The 12,032-nt window shown below is 50.1% G+C and overlaps 1 non-coding gene across 1 annotated transcript; it reads left to right on the top strand.

Moving 5' to 3' along the window:
* Positions 1–1,794: 1,794 nt before the first annotated feature.
* On the top strand, positions 1,795–1,932 carry LOC114812582. Its single transcript, XR_003760233.1, has one exon. It is a non-coding gene; the product is annotated as a small nucleolar RNA SNORA7 (small nucleolar RNA).
* The last annotated feature ends 10,100 nt before the right edge of the window (positions 1,933–12,032 follow it).

The raw sequence follows: 12,032 nt of genomic DNA, 5'->3' as shown, positions 1-12,032 counted from the left end.
CAACTCTGGACAGGTACAGTGCTCTGCACACAGTAAGTGCTCAATAAATTCCTTAGACTGATTGATTGATTAATGAGAAGATTTGACCTGGAGATAAAGGTCAGAGGGATACAGCCCCTTGATTCCCACCTGCTCTGGTCCCTCGGGTCTATTTCTAGGAAGATGAGGGGGCAGTCATACCATGGATATGATGTACATAGTAAATGCTTAATAAATACCATTGATTGATTGATATCAACAGCAGGGCTCCTGGTCGACCCTGGCAGCTTCAGAGGCTGCTGCCTACCCTTTTCTGATCTCCCTCCAGCTCCCTTAGGGGCTGAATGGTCTCAGTGAGAGGAGTAAGTCAAGGTCATTAGACATGAGAAGCAGAGTGGCCTAGTGGAAAGACTAGGGGCCTGAAAGTCACAGGACTTGGGATCTAATCCTGTCTCTACCACCTGCCTGAGGTGTGACCTTGGACAAGTCACTTAACTTCTCTGTGCCTCCATTTTCTCATCTGTAAAATGGGGATTCAATTCCTTTTCTCCTTACTACTTAGACTGTGAACCCTATGTGGGGCAGGGACTGTGTCTGGCCTTAATTAACATAAACCTTTTCCAGTGCTTAGTGCAGTCGCAGCATATAGTGAGTGCTTTACAAATACCACAATTTCATTATTGTTATTTTTGTAATTATTATCATTATTATTTTGCAGACAGGTTTTCCCCGACCCCTGGACCTGGAGGCATAAAACAAGGCAAGACTGTGTGCAGAGGACTCTACTAAGCATTGGTGGAGTACAATATAACAAGTTGGGAAGTACACAATAACCAAGTGATATGTTCCCTGACCACGAAGAGCTTCCACTCTAATGGGGGAGACACATAAAATAAAATTAATCGAGTGGATTGAGGTGATTAAGGTAATTGAGTGCTTTAAAGCCTATAGTAAGAAGTTTCTGTTTGATGCAGAGCTGGGTGGCCAACCCTAACTCCCCTTTGTCCTTCTGCTCCCTCTACCCCCCCTTTACCTCTCCGCAGCTAAACCTTCTTCTCCCCCCTTTCCCTCTCCTCCTCCCCCTCTCCCGTCCCACCCCCTCAGCACTGTACTCGTCCGCTCAACTGTATATATCTTCATCACCCTATTTATTTTGTTTAATGAGATGTACATCACCCTGATTCTATTTATTTGCCATTGTTTTTATGAGATGTTCTTCCCCTTGACTCTATTTATTGCCATTGTTCTTGTCTGCCCGTCTCCCCGATTAGACTGTAAGCCCGTCAAAGGGCAGGGACTGTCTCTATCTGTGGCCGATTTGTACATTCCAAGCGCTTAGTACAGGGCTCTGCACATAGTAAACGCTCAATAAATACTATTGAATGAATGAACTTCACTCCTCCGATGTGACTGTTCACTGTAACTCAGTCTCAACTGTAACTCCTATTCACTGTAACTCAGTCTCAACTATCTTGCCACTGACCCCTTGTCCACATCCTCTCTCAGGTTTGGAAAGCCCTCCCCTGTTCATATCTGACAATCACTCTCCCCACCTTTAGAGCCTTACTAAAATCACATCTCCTCCAAGAGACCTTCCCTGACTAAGCTCTTATTTCCCCTATTCCCTCTCTCTTCTGCCTCACCTGTGCACTTTGACCTGTTCCCTTTATTCAACCCACCTTCAGCACCACAACACTTATAAACATATCCATAATTGACTTAAATATCTGTCTTCCCCTCTAGACTGTAAGCTACTTGTGGACAGGAAACATGTCTACCCACTCTGTTATATTGTACTCTCCCAAGTGCTCGGTTCCCCCCTCAGGGTTACACCTGGAAAGTTTCCAGTACTCTACCAGTCTCGGCTACGGGAGGGAGAGTCAAGCAGAGGCATATCCATTCCATTCCCAGCTTGGGCAGTAGCTAGAGAGTGGAAGGCGATCTGCTACAAGTCAAAACTCACCTGTGCCGGGCAGCAACGTCATGAGAGAGAGTCCAGGGTGGAGACTCAAGTTTACTTTGTGGAAGGAGGCGATGGTAAACCACTGCCCTATTTTTATCAAGAAAACTCTCTGGATACACTACCAGAATGATTGCAGTTGGAGGAGAGGCATTCTGGGAGAGATATGTCCATGGCAGCGCTATGGGTCCTAGACGACTCGACAGCATAAGACAAGACAAGTGCTCCATTTAGTGCTCTGCACACAGTAAGCACTCAATAACGTGATTGATCGATAGAGTGCACAGGAGGGTATAAAGTTATAAATTTGAGTGATGACTTAAGGGATGATATCATCAGTGGTATTTATTGAGCACTTACTGTGTGCAGAGCACTATACTAACCCCTTGGGAGAGTACAATACAATGCCCTCCCCTTCACAGCCTCCAGCCCAGGGCTCTGTACCCTGTTTAAGGGTCTGCCTGGTGGACTCACCCTGTCCCCTTCCCAGCCCTGAACCCAGTCCTGGCTTCTGAACTCAGACCTGACCTTATTTATAACCCCTCCCCACCTCTCCCAGACCAAGGTCTGGACCATGTTCCTCCAAATAATAACAATAATTGTGGTATTTGTTAAGCACTTACTTTGTGCCAAGCACTGTACTGAGCACTGGGGTGGATACAAGCAAATCAGATTAGATACAGTATCTGTCCCAGAGGGGGCTCCCAGTTGCAATCCCCATTTTACAGATGAGGTAACTGAGGCACAGAGAAGTGAAGAGTCTTGCCCAGGGTCCCACAGCAGATAAGTGGCAGAGCTGAGATGAGAACCCATGACCATCTGACTCCCAGGCCCATGCTCTATCCACTAAACCATGCTGCCCCAACCTGGTCTTGGGCCTTGGGCCTATGCCTGCTTTGGCCTTGGCCCCCACCCCCAGCCCCTGAGCCAGGTTCCGGGCCCCAGCCCCGGAGTTCTCAGCTGAAAGTGATTTCCAGACTCAGCTGACCTGGATCCCAATCAGGCTGGGCCCTGGACAGAGGCAGCATTGTCCTGATCTCAGAACACAGCCACCCCCGGGGGTCACTCAGGGCCCAGCCCCCGGCCCTCCCCTGCAGGCTCTAGCGACCTCAGGCCAGGGGTGGGTCTGTTCCGCTCACTGCACCGAAGCATCGTTTGAGTTCCTTCGCCTTCCTTTGCCCCATCCACTTTGTTCTCCCTTTCCTCTAGCCCTTTCCTCATCCTTCCTCATCCCCTGCCCGTCTCATCACACCACAGGATTGGGTTTCCTCTTCGAACGAACATTCCAGAATCACACCCCCACTGTTCTGGCCCAAAATGTTGTTCTGGCCCAAAAACGTTGTTCTTTGTCCCGCTGGAATTTCTCTCCCTTGCAGGGAGAATTTTGTCTGAAGTCAGCAGGTCTCCTGGTAGGAAACCCTTGGGGCGGGGGTGGTACAGCAGGCGGAGGGAGGGACAGAGCCCAAAGTGGCCGTGTTGTAGGCAGGAATCCCAGCAGCAGTCAGCAAAGTGGTCAAGTGCTCTGATGCTGCCCCACCCAGCTGGCTCCCCATGCCGGTCTGCCCAGACCACCTCCGCACCCTCACCCCTCCCCATGTCCCCAAACCCACCCTCCACCCCACCCCTTTATGCCTCACCCTGCAGCCCGCCCCTTCCATAATAATAATAATAATAGCTGTGGTGTTTGTTAAGCACTTATTATATGCTAGGTGCTGTACTAAGCGCTGGTATAAATTCAAGGTAATTGGGTTGGACACAGTCCCTGTCCCACACTGGGCTCACAGCCTTAATCCCCATTTTACAGATGAGGGAACTGAGGCCCAGAGAAGGGAAGTGACTTGACCAAGGTCAAACAGCAGGCAAGTGGAAGAGTCAGGTTAGAACCCAGGTCCTTATGACTCCCAGGCCTGTGCTCTATCCACCAGGCCATACTGCTTCCCCCTGGCCCCTTGCCCCAGACACTATGGGAGAGTCCTCACCATGGACGTGGTGGGGAAGTCACAGGGAAGAGACTGGAACTCCTCCATCCTGCTTCCAGAAGGGTGGCCGGCTCCTAGCCTGGTTACTCCACCATGCTGGCCCTTTAAGAAGAAGAGCAGCTGCCTCCTAATCCCCAGGATCAGGCTAAGGCTAAGCTGCTTTCCCAGCTTCCTCTTTCCACACAAATCTCTCCTTCCCATGGCACTGCCTGTCCCCACCAGCCTGACTGGGATTTACTGGGGCACAAGGCTGAGGCTGAGTCCAAGGGGCCCCCTGACCAAGAATAGGCTGGCCAGACTCTGCCCTTCCTTCCTGGGAACGGGGCAGCCACAGAAGCTCCACAGTCCTCCAGTGGGGTGCAGCTTATGCCCCCTCACTCCCCACCCCTGGCATCAGTCTACCTGCCCCTTGGGGAAGCACCGTGGTCTAGTGGATAGAACCCCTGCCTGGGAGTGAGAATCCTACCTCCACCACTTGTCTACCATGTGACCCTGGACAAGTCACTTAACTTCTCTGGGTCTCAGGTACCTCATCTGTAAAATGAGGATTGAGACTGTTAGCCCCAAGTGGGGCAGGGACTTGCGGCTGAGTTTGATGTGAATATCAAGTGCTAAAAGGATACAGCACTTGTGTCCAACCTGATTACCCTGTATGTATCCCAGCACTTAGAACAGTGCTTGGCACATAGTAAGCACTTAACAAATACCATTATTATTATTAATTATTACAGAACCAAGTGCATAGGCAACACAGAAGGAAGAAGGAGTAGGAGAAATGAGGGGGAAATTATATTATACAAACATCTGTAATTTTGCATATATGTCTGTAATTTATTTATCTTAATGTCTGTCTCCCCCTCAAGACTGTAAGCTTGTCGTGAGCAGAGAATGTCTCTTATATTGTTATATTGTACTTTCATAAGTGCTTAGTACAGTGCTCTGTACATAGTAAGCACTCAATGCATACGATTGAATGAAATACGATTGAATGAATTAGCTTGTAATTACCCCAGTGCTTAGAACAGTGCCTGGTACATGGTAAGCATCTAACAAATACCATAAAAAGCTATTCCCTGCCCCAATGGGCCCTGTATCCCTGTATTCCTCGCCAGCTGGCAGGCAGTCCCTAACAAAAGTCCTTAGCCCCCAACTACCAGCCCCTCAGGCCAGGTGGACACGTGGTGCCTCTCCTCAATGCCATGATATTTCACCCAGATCCCATTTCTGGGATGTCTACAGAAAAAAAAAGGGGGGGGGTTCAGAAAAAGCCCCTCCCCATGGGGAACTCCACGTGGAATGTCTCTGAGTGTTAGAATCTGAAGGATTGACCCCCGCTTTCATCCCAGAAGCACAGGAAATGTGCTTTTTTATTATTAATAATAATTAATAGCGAAGTAGCATGGTAGTAGTGGATAGAGCATGGTCCCAGGAGTCAGAAGGTCATGCCTTCTAACCCGGCTCTGCCACCTGTCTGCTGTGGGACCTTGGGCAAGTCACTTTACTTCTCTGTGCCTCAGTTACCTCATCTGAAAAATAGGAATTGAGACTGTGAGTCCCGTGTGGGACAGGGACTGTGTCCAACCTGATTTGCTTGTATCCACACCAGTCTAGAATCTTACAGTCTAGACAGAGGGAGACAGACATCAAAACAAGCTAATGGGCATCAATATAAATAAATAGAATTATAGATATATACACATCAAAACAAGTAAACAGGGATTAATATAAATAAATAGGTTTATAGATATGTACATATATACAGTGCGGTGGGGTGGGTGGGGGTAGAGTAAAGGGAGCAAGTCAGGGCGAGGTGGGGAGGGAGAAGGAGGTGAGGAAAAGGGGGGTTTAGTCTGGGAAGGCTGCCTGGAGGAGGTTAGCCTTCAGTAGGGCTTTGAAGGGGGGAAGTGTGATTGTAATTATTAGAGAACCAAATGCAAAGGCAAGACAAGGAAAAGGGAATAGGAGAAATGAGGGGGAAATTATATGATGCAAGCATCTGTAATTTTGCATACATATCTGTAATTTATTTATTTATATTAATGTCTGTCTCCCCCTCAAGACTGTAGGCTCATCGTGGGCATAGAATATGTCTCATACTGTTATATTTTACTCTCATAAGCGCTTAGTACAGTGCTCTGCTCAATAACTATAATTGACTGACTGACCGAGGGCTTAGTGGAGGAAGGACTCTTGATTTTAATAAGGCTTTGAAGGTGGGTAGTGTGGTGGTCTGTCATCTATAAGGAGGAAGGAGGTCCAGGCCAGAGAGAGGACCTGGGCAAGGGGGAGCCAGGTACAGTTAGTAAGTTGGTGTTAGAGTAGCGAAGTGTGCAGACTGGGCTGTAGTTGGAAATTAGTGAGGTGAAGACAGGGATCAAGCTGACTAAGTGCTTTAAAGCCGATGGTAATGAGTTTCTGTGGTATTTGCTAAGCCCTTATTATGTGCTAAGCACTGCATTGAGCATTGGGGTCGATACAGAATCAGTTTCGATAGAGTCCTTGCCCAAAAATGGTACACACAGTCTAAGTAGGAGGGAGGACAGGTATGTAATCCCTAATTTACAGATGAGGAAACAGGCTTAGAAAAGTTGTGACTTGCCCAAGGACACACAACAGGTAAATGACAGAGCAGGGATTAGAACCCCGGTCCTCTGAGTTCCAGGCCCCCGCTCTTTCCACAAGGACCCACTGCTTTTTTTGTTTTCTTTTTAAATGGTATTTGTTTAGCACTTATTATGTGCCAGGCACCGTACTAAGTGCTGGGGTAGACACAAGATAATTGTCAGTGCTCCCTCACCCCACCCCAGGGCAGCAGGACCTTGGCAGAGCTGTTCTCAGCTGTCCCCTCCCTCCTCTAGACTGTAAGCTTGTTGTGGGCAAGGAATGTGTCTGTTTATTGTTATAGTATACTCCCTTGAGGACTTAGAACAGTGCTCTGTACACAGTAAGTGCTCAATAAATAATAATAAGGGTATTTGTTAAATGCTTACTATGTACCAGGCACTGTACTAAGCGCTGGGATGGATTCAAGCAATTCAGGTTTGACACAGTCCCTTGTCCTACCTGAGACTCTCAATCCCCATGTTACAGATGAGGTAACTGAGGTACAGAGAAGTTAAGTGACTTGCCCAAGATCACACAGCACACAAGTGCCAAAGTTGGGATTAGAACTCATGACCTTTAACTCCCAGGCCTGTGCTCTACCCATGTCATGTTGCTTCTTGATTGACTGACTCCCAGGACAGCAAAGCAGGAGAGCAGCAGGGCAGCAGAGCAGCCGGGCAGCTACTCAATTCATTCATTCATTCATTCATTCATTCATTCATTCATTCAATTGTATTTATTGAGCGCTGACTATATGAAGAGCACTGTACAGAGCACTTGGGAAAGTACAATACAACAATAAACAGTGCCAATCTGTGCCCAAAACGAGCTCACAGTCTAGAGAGGAGGAGACAGATATCAATAAAAATAAATCAAATTACAGATAGGTACACAGGTGCTTTTTGGCTGGGAGCGGGGAAGAGCAAAGGGATAACTAAAATTATAGATATGTTCTGATGCTTCTGCTCCCTGCCCTGGGGCATCACTAGCTACTGGGACCAAACACATGGTGGACAGGACAACAAGCCCGGGCAGGGAGTCCTGATGTCCTGCTCTGGGATGGACATCCCAAGATGGCAGGTTGGGGAGGGGGGTGAGGCTGTCACGGGGAGCAAGGGAGAAACTGTGGGGAGAGATGATGAGCCAGGTTGAGGACCTACTCGTTTCACCTACCATGCCACATGCCAGCCACTCCCTGCCCACAAGAGGCTGGCAGCCTAACTGGCACTAGCCCGAGCTGCTCCTCCTCACGCCTCCGGCGGCCCTAAGCCAGCTTGGGCGGAGAGGCGCCTGGCCGGCTACAAGCTGCCCCGTGCTGGGTAAAAAGCTGCCTCCCTCGGGCCCCGGGGGCCCCCATAATAATAATCATAATATAATTGTGGTATTTGTTAAGCGCTTACTATATGCCAGGCACTGCACTAAGCTCTGGGGTGGATACAAGCAAATCAGGTCGGACGCAGTTCCTGGGCCATGTGGGGCTCATGGTCTCGATCCCCGTGTGAATCCCCTGTCTGCTTCGAAACTGCGGGGCTTCACACATGGATGCGCGCTCACACACAAGATCTCTCTTTCTCTCTCCCTCTCTCTCTCACATACACACACACTACTTACCCATACCCATACTCAAATGTACTAACGTACACCCACAAATGCACACACATATGCTCCTCCACATGCACTCCCACAGATACTCAAACACATATACGGCCATACAACTACATGAAAATACACACTCACACACACAGCCCCTATGTACCATCATATGTACCCACAAATACACGTACACACATATATCCATACATAGACTCGCACACACACTCTCAGTACAAACACAAATACATATGTGGGAGTGTGCGTGATCTCGTGCACGTATTGACAATACCCCCCTCCAACACACACACACATAAAGAGACACATATGTACCTCCCACCCCTCCCCCCCACACACATTCACACTCACACTCCACCCCAAAGGGAAGGAAACCCACTAGAGAGCAGGGCAGATGAGGCCCGAGAGCCTCCACCCCCCTTTCTGTGGAGAGGGCAGTGGCAGAGGATTCTCCCCGGGCATGCACCCCTGCCCCAGTGGCCGAGCGGGTCCCGGGCCTGAACGAGGCTCCCCACGCTCTCCCACAGGGCACCTGGCAGGGCGGGGCGCTGCTCCACGGGGCCGGCCCCCAGGGCCTGGGCGTGTGTGGCTCATTGCCACTCACACCCTAGGTTGGGGGAAACCAGCACCCGTGCGGGCCCCAACGTGGCCAGCAGCGGCCAGCAGGCCTGCCCGACGCCACTGCCGCTGAAAATGCAGAGTCACTGGGCGGCTGGGGGAGCCTGTTGCTTCTTGCTCGGGAGCTTCAGGCTCAGGGAAGATGTGGAATGTGGTCAACACCTCCTCTCTCCCCCTGCCCCACCTAGGCATCCCCACCTGACCCTGCCACTCTGCCCCCTTGGCCTGCCCCATCCTGCCATTCAGTAGCAGTTGGCTAGAGAGAGCCTCCAGAGCTCTCCGCATCCTCCTCAGCCCCAGGAACTGTCTGGCTCCTGGAGCACCCCACACCCTCTTCAGACCCAGATCTCCCCCTTCTTCCCCTGAACTCTCTCACATCCTCCTCAGCTTCTGGAGTTCTCCCCAGTCCTCTTCGACTCCCACAGCTCTACCAACATCCTCCTCAGACCCTTATTGCTTTGATTGTTGAGAGTGATAGACTCAGTCAACTCTAGACTGTAGACGTGGCTTATTGGAAAGACCCCAGGCTTAGGAGTCAGAAGATGTGGGTTCTAATCCTGGCTCCGCCTCTTGTCTGCTGTGTGACCTTGGGCAAACCACTTAACTTTTCTGTGCTTCAGTTGCCTCATCTGTAAAATGGGGATTAAGACTGTGAGCCCCACATGAGACGACCTGTTTACCTTTATCCACCCCAGATCTCGGTACAGTGCTTGGCACATAGTAAGTGCTTAACAGATACCATAACTTTGATTATTAATAATCATATTAATAATACTAATAATCATAAGTATGGTGTTTATTACGGGCTTACTATATGCCAAACACTATACTGAGCATGGATGGATACAAGCAAATTGAGTTAGACACAGTCCTTGTCCCAAGTGGGACTCACAGTCTCAATCCCCATTTTGCAGATGAAGGAACAGAGGCACAGAGAAGTGAAATGACTTGAAGGTCACACAGCAGCCATGTGGCAGAGTCAGGATTAGAACCCATGACCTTCTGACTCCCAGGCCCGTGCTCTATCCATTACGCCATGCAGTCCTCAAGCTCACCCCCTCTAGGCTGTGAGCTCCTTTCTAGACTGTAAGCTCATTTTGAGCCGGGAACATGCCTACCAACTCTATTATATTGTGCTCTCCCAAGTACTTAATACAGTGCTCTGAACTCAGTAAGCGTTCAATAAATATGAATGATTGATGGATTGACAAAGCCAAATCCTGCTGAGAAGCATCTGCTCACATCTGCTCTCTGAAAGACATTGGCCCCACCAGTCTTCCCCTAAGCCCTTTCCCCAGCCCACCTCTCATGCTATTGTTGCCTGTCTACTTGTTTTGTTTTGTTTTGTTGTCCATCTCCCCTCTTCTAGACTGTAAGTCTGTTGATGGGTAGGGATTGTCTCTATTTGTTGCTGAACTGTACTTTCCAAGTGATTAGTACAGTGCTCTGCACACAGTAAGAGCTCAATAAATATGATTGAATGAATGAGTGAATGTTCCACTTAGGGCTCACTCGAGAAGGGCGTCCCACCTCGACTCCAAGGTCCAAAGGACACAAGCCTGTTTGTACCTGGGGAGAAAGAGCATGCCTTAATGGAAAGAGCATGGCTTGGGAGTCAGAGGACGTGGGTTCTAATCCCGCCTCTGCCACTTGTCTACTGTGTGATCTTGGGCAAAGCGCTTAACTTCTCTGCGCCTGTTACCTCATCTGTAAACTGGAGATTAAAAGCGTGAGCTCCACGTAGGACAACCTGATTACCTTGTATCTCTCCCAGCTCTTAGAACAGTGCTTGGCACATAGTAAATGCTTAACAAATACCATCATCATTATTATTATTATTATTATTAAGGTACTCCCCCACCCTCATCTCTGCACTCCAGGAGGGGACAGTCCTACTGCGAAACCCAACCCAAGTTCTCCCAGGCTGACTCCCAAGTGTTCTCAGAGATCTCAACTCAGCCCGGCCATCCACCAGACAAGTTTTGGGGGGAGAGGGAAAGACCTGACCGGATCTTGCTCCCCCCACCACCCTCCAAGAGAGGAAGTCAGCAGACAGAGCAGCCCGTCCCTCAGCCACCTGGCATGAAAGATCGCAGTGATGCTGAGAGATGCCCTTTGGGCTCCAACTCAGGGCCTCCCTGCCTGGCTATTAAATTGTTCTGCCTGATCGAAGCTGGGTCGGAGGTTTCTTTGATCTTCCAGGCTGTCTCTCTCTCTCTCAACACCGGGGCCCTGCTCCCCACATCAGCCTAACGGACACTGACAGCTCGCTCTGTTCCCGTAGCCACGGACACTGGCACACTGAGGGGAGAGTGATGCTTGGCTAATGAGCGATAATGAGGCCGAATCACTCAGTGGGGAGTTGTTAGGGCGGAGAGGCCAGGCCGAAGCAGACCTCAGGAGAATGGGGTACGAGAGGCCCCTGGCCTGTGGCCCTGCTCTCCACATCCTCTGCACCTCAGAGTTGGCCCAGATCCAGATTCAGCTCCTTCTGAGGTCCAGACAAGTAACAGAAAGGAATGGGCACTCTGTCTGCTGGTTTCCTCTGCTTGGAGGAGGGTGGGGAAGTGAGATCCAGTCAGGTCTCCCACCCAGAATTTTTCTGGAGGGCAGCCGGAATGAGTTGAGGTTCCTGAGGGCACTAGGGAATCAGCCTGGGGGAACTTGGACTACTTTGTAGTCAGACTACCCCCCTTCTGGAGTGCTGAGGTGAGGGTGGGAGAGCACCTTAACTCCAGGCACAAACAGGCTGTGTCCTTTGGAGCTTGGATTGGAGGTAGAACCCCCCTACCTGAGGAAGCCTCCCCATCCTCCACCAGCCATCTAACCCCCCACCTGAGGAAGCCTCCCCATTCTCCACCAGCCATCCCTGCTCCCTGCCCTTTGGGGTTCTGAAACAGCCAAACCAGCAGAAGACTCCAGATGCCTGGGCCTGGACCCTAAACCACTCCAGCAGTCAGCTCTGCCACTCCCAAGGGTCATGTCTGAGTCTCTCTCTCTCTCTCTCACCCCAACCTCGCCTGTGGCCATCCTGCTCAGGTCCAGGAATGGACCTCGGCTTGGTCATCCAAGTCTCTGTAAAGACTGGGAAGGGCAGAACCAGGAGCCTATAATCCTGCTGGGTAGAGGATGCCAGAAGTTTCTTTCTCTCTGGGCACTATGGACTGGAGCTCCACCGTGGCTCCCTAGGGAGATCCAGTATGGTGGGGGAATTGTTCTTACCCCAGAGAGTGATGCCCCTACGGGAACCTGTGATGAGAACTGAGTCAGTGCCCAGCAGAGCA

This window comes from Ornithorhynchus anatinus, chromosome 5 (assembly GCF_004115215.2).
Source record: "Ornithorhynchus anatinus isolate Pmale09 chromosome 5, mOrnAna1.pri.v4, whole genome shotgun sequence".
Taxonomy (NCBI): Eukaryota; Metazoa; Chordata; class Mammalia; order Monotremata; family Ornithorhynchidae; genus Ornithorhynchus; species Ornithorhynchus anatinus.
The sequence above is the reverse complement of the archived record's forward strand: the minus strand, read 5'-3'. Positions and strand labels throughout refer to the sequence as shown.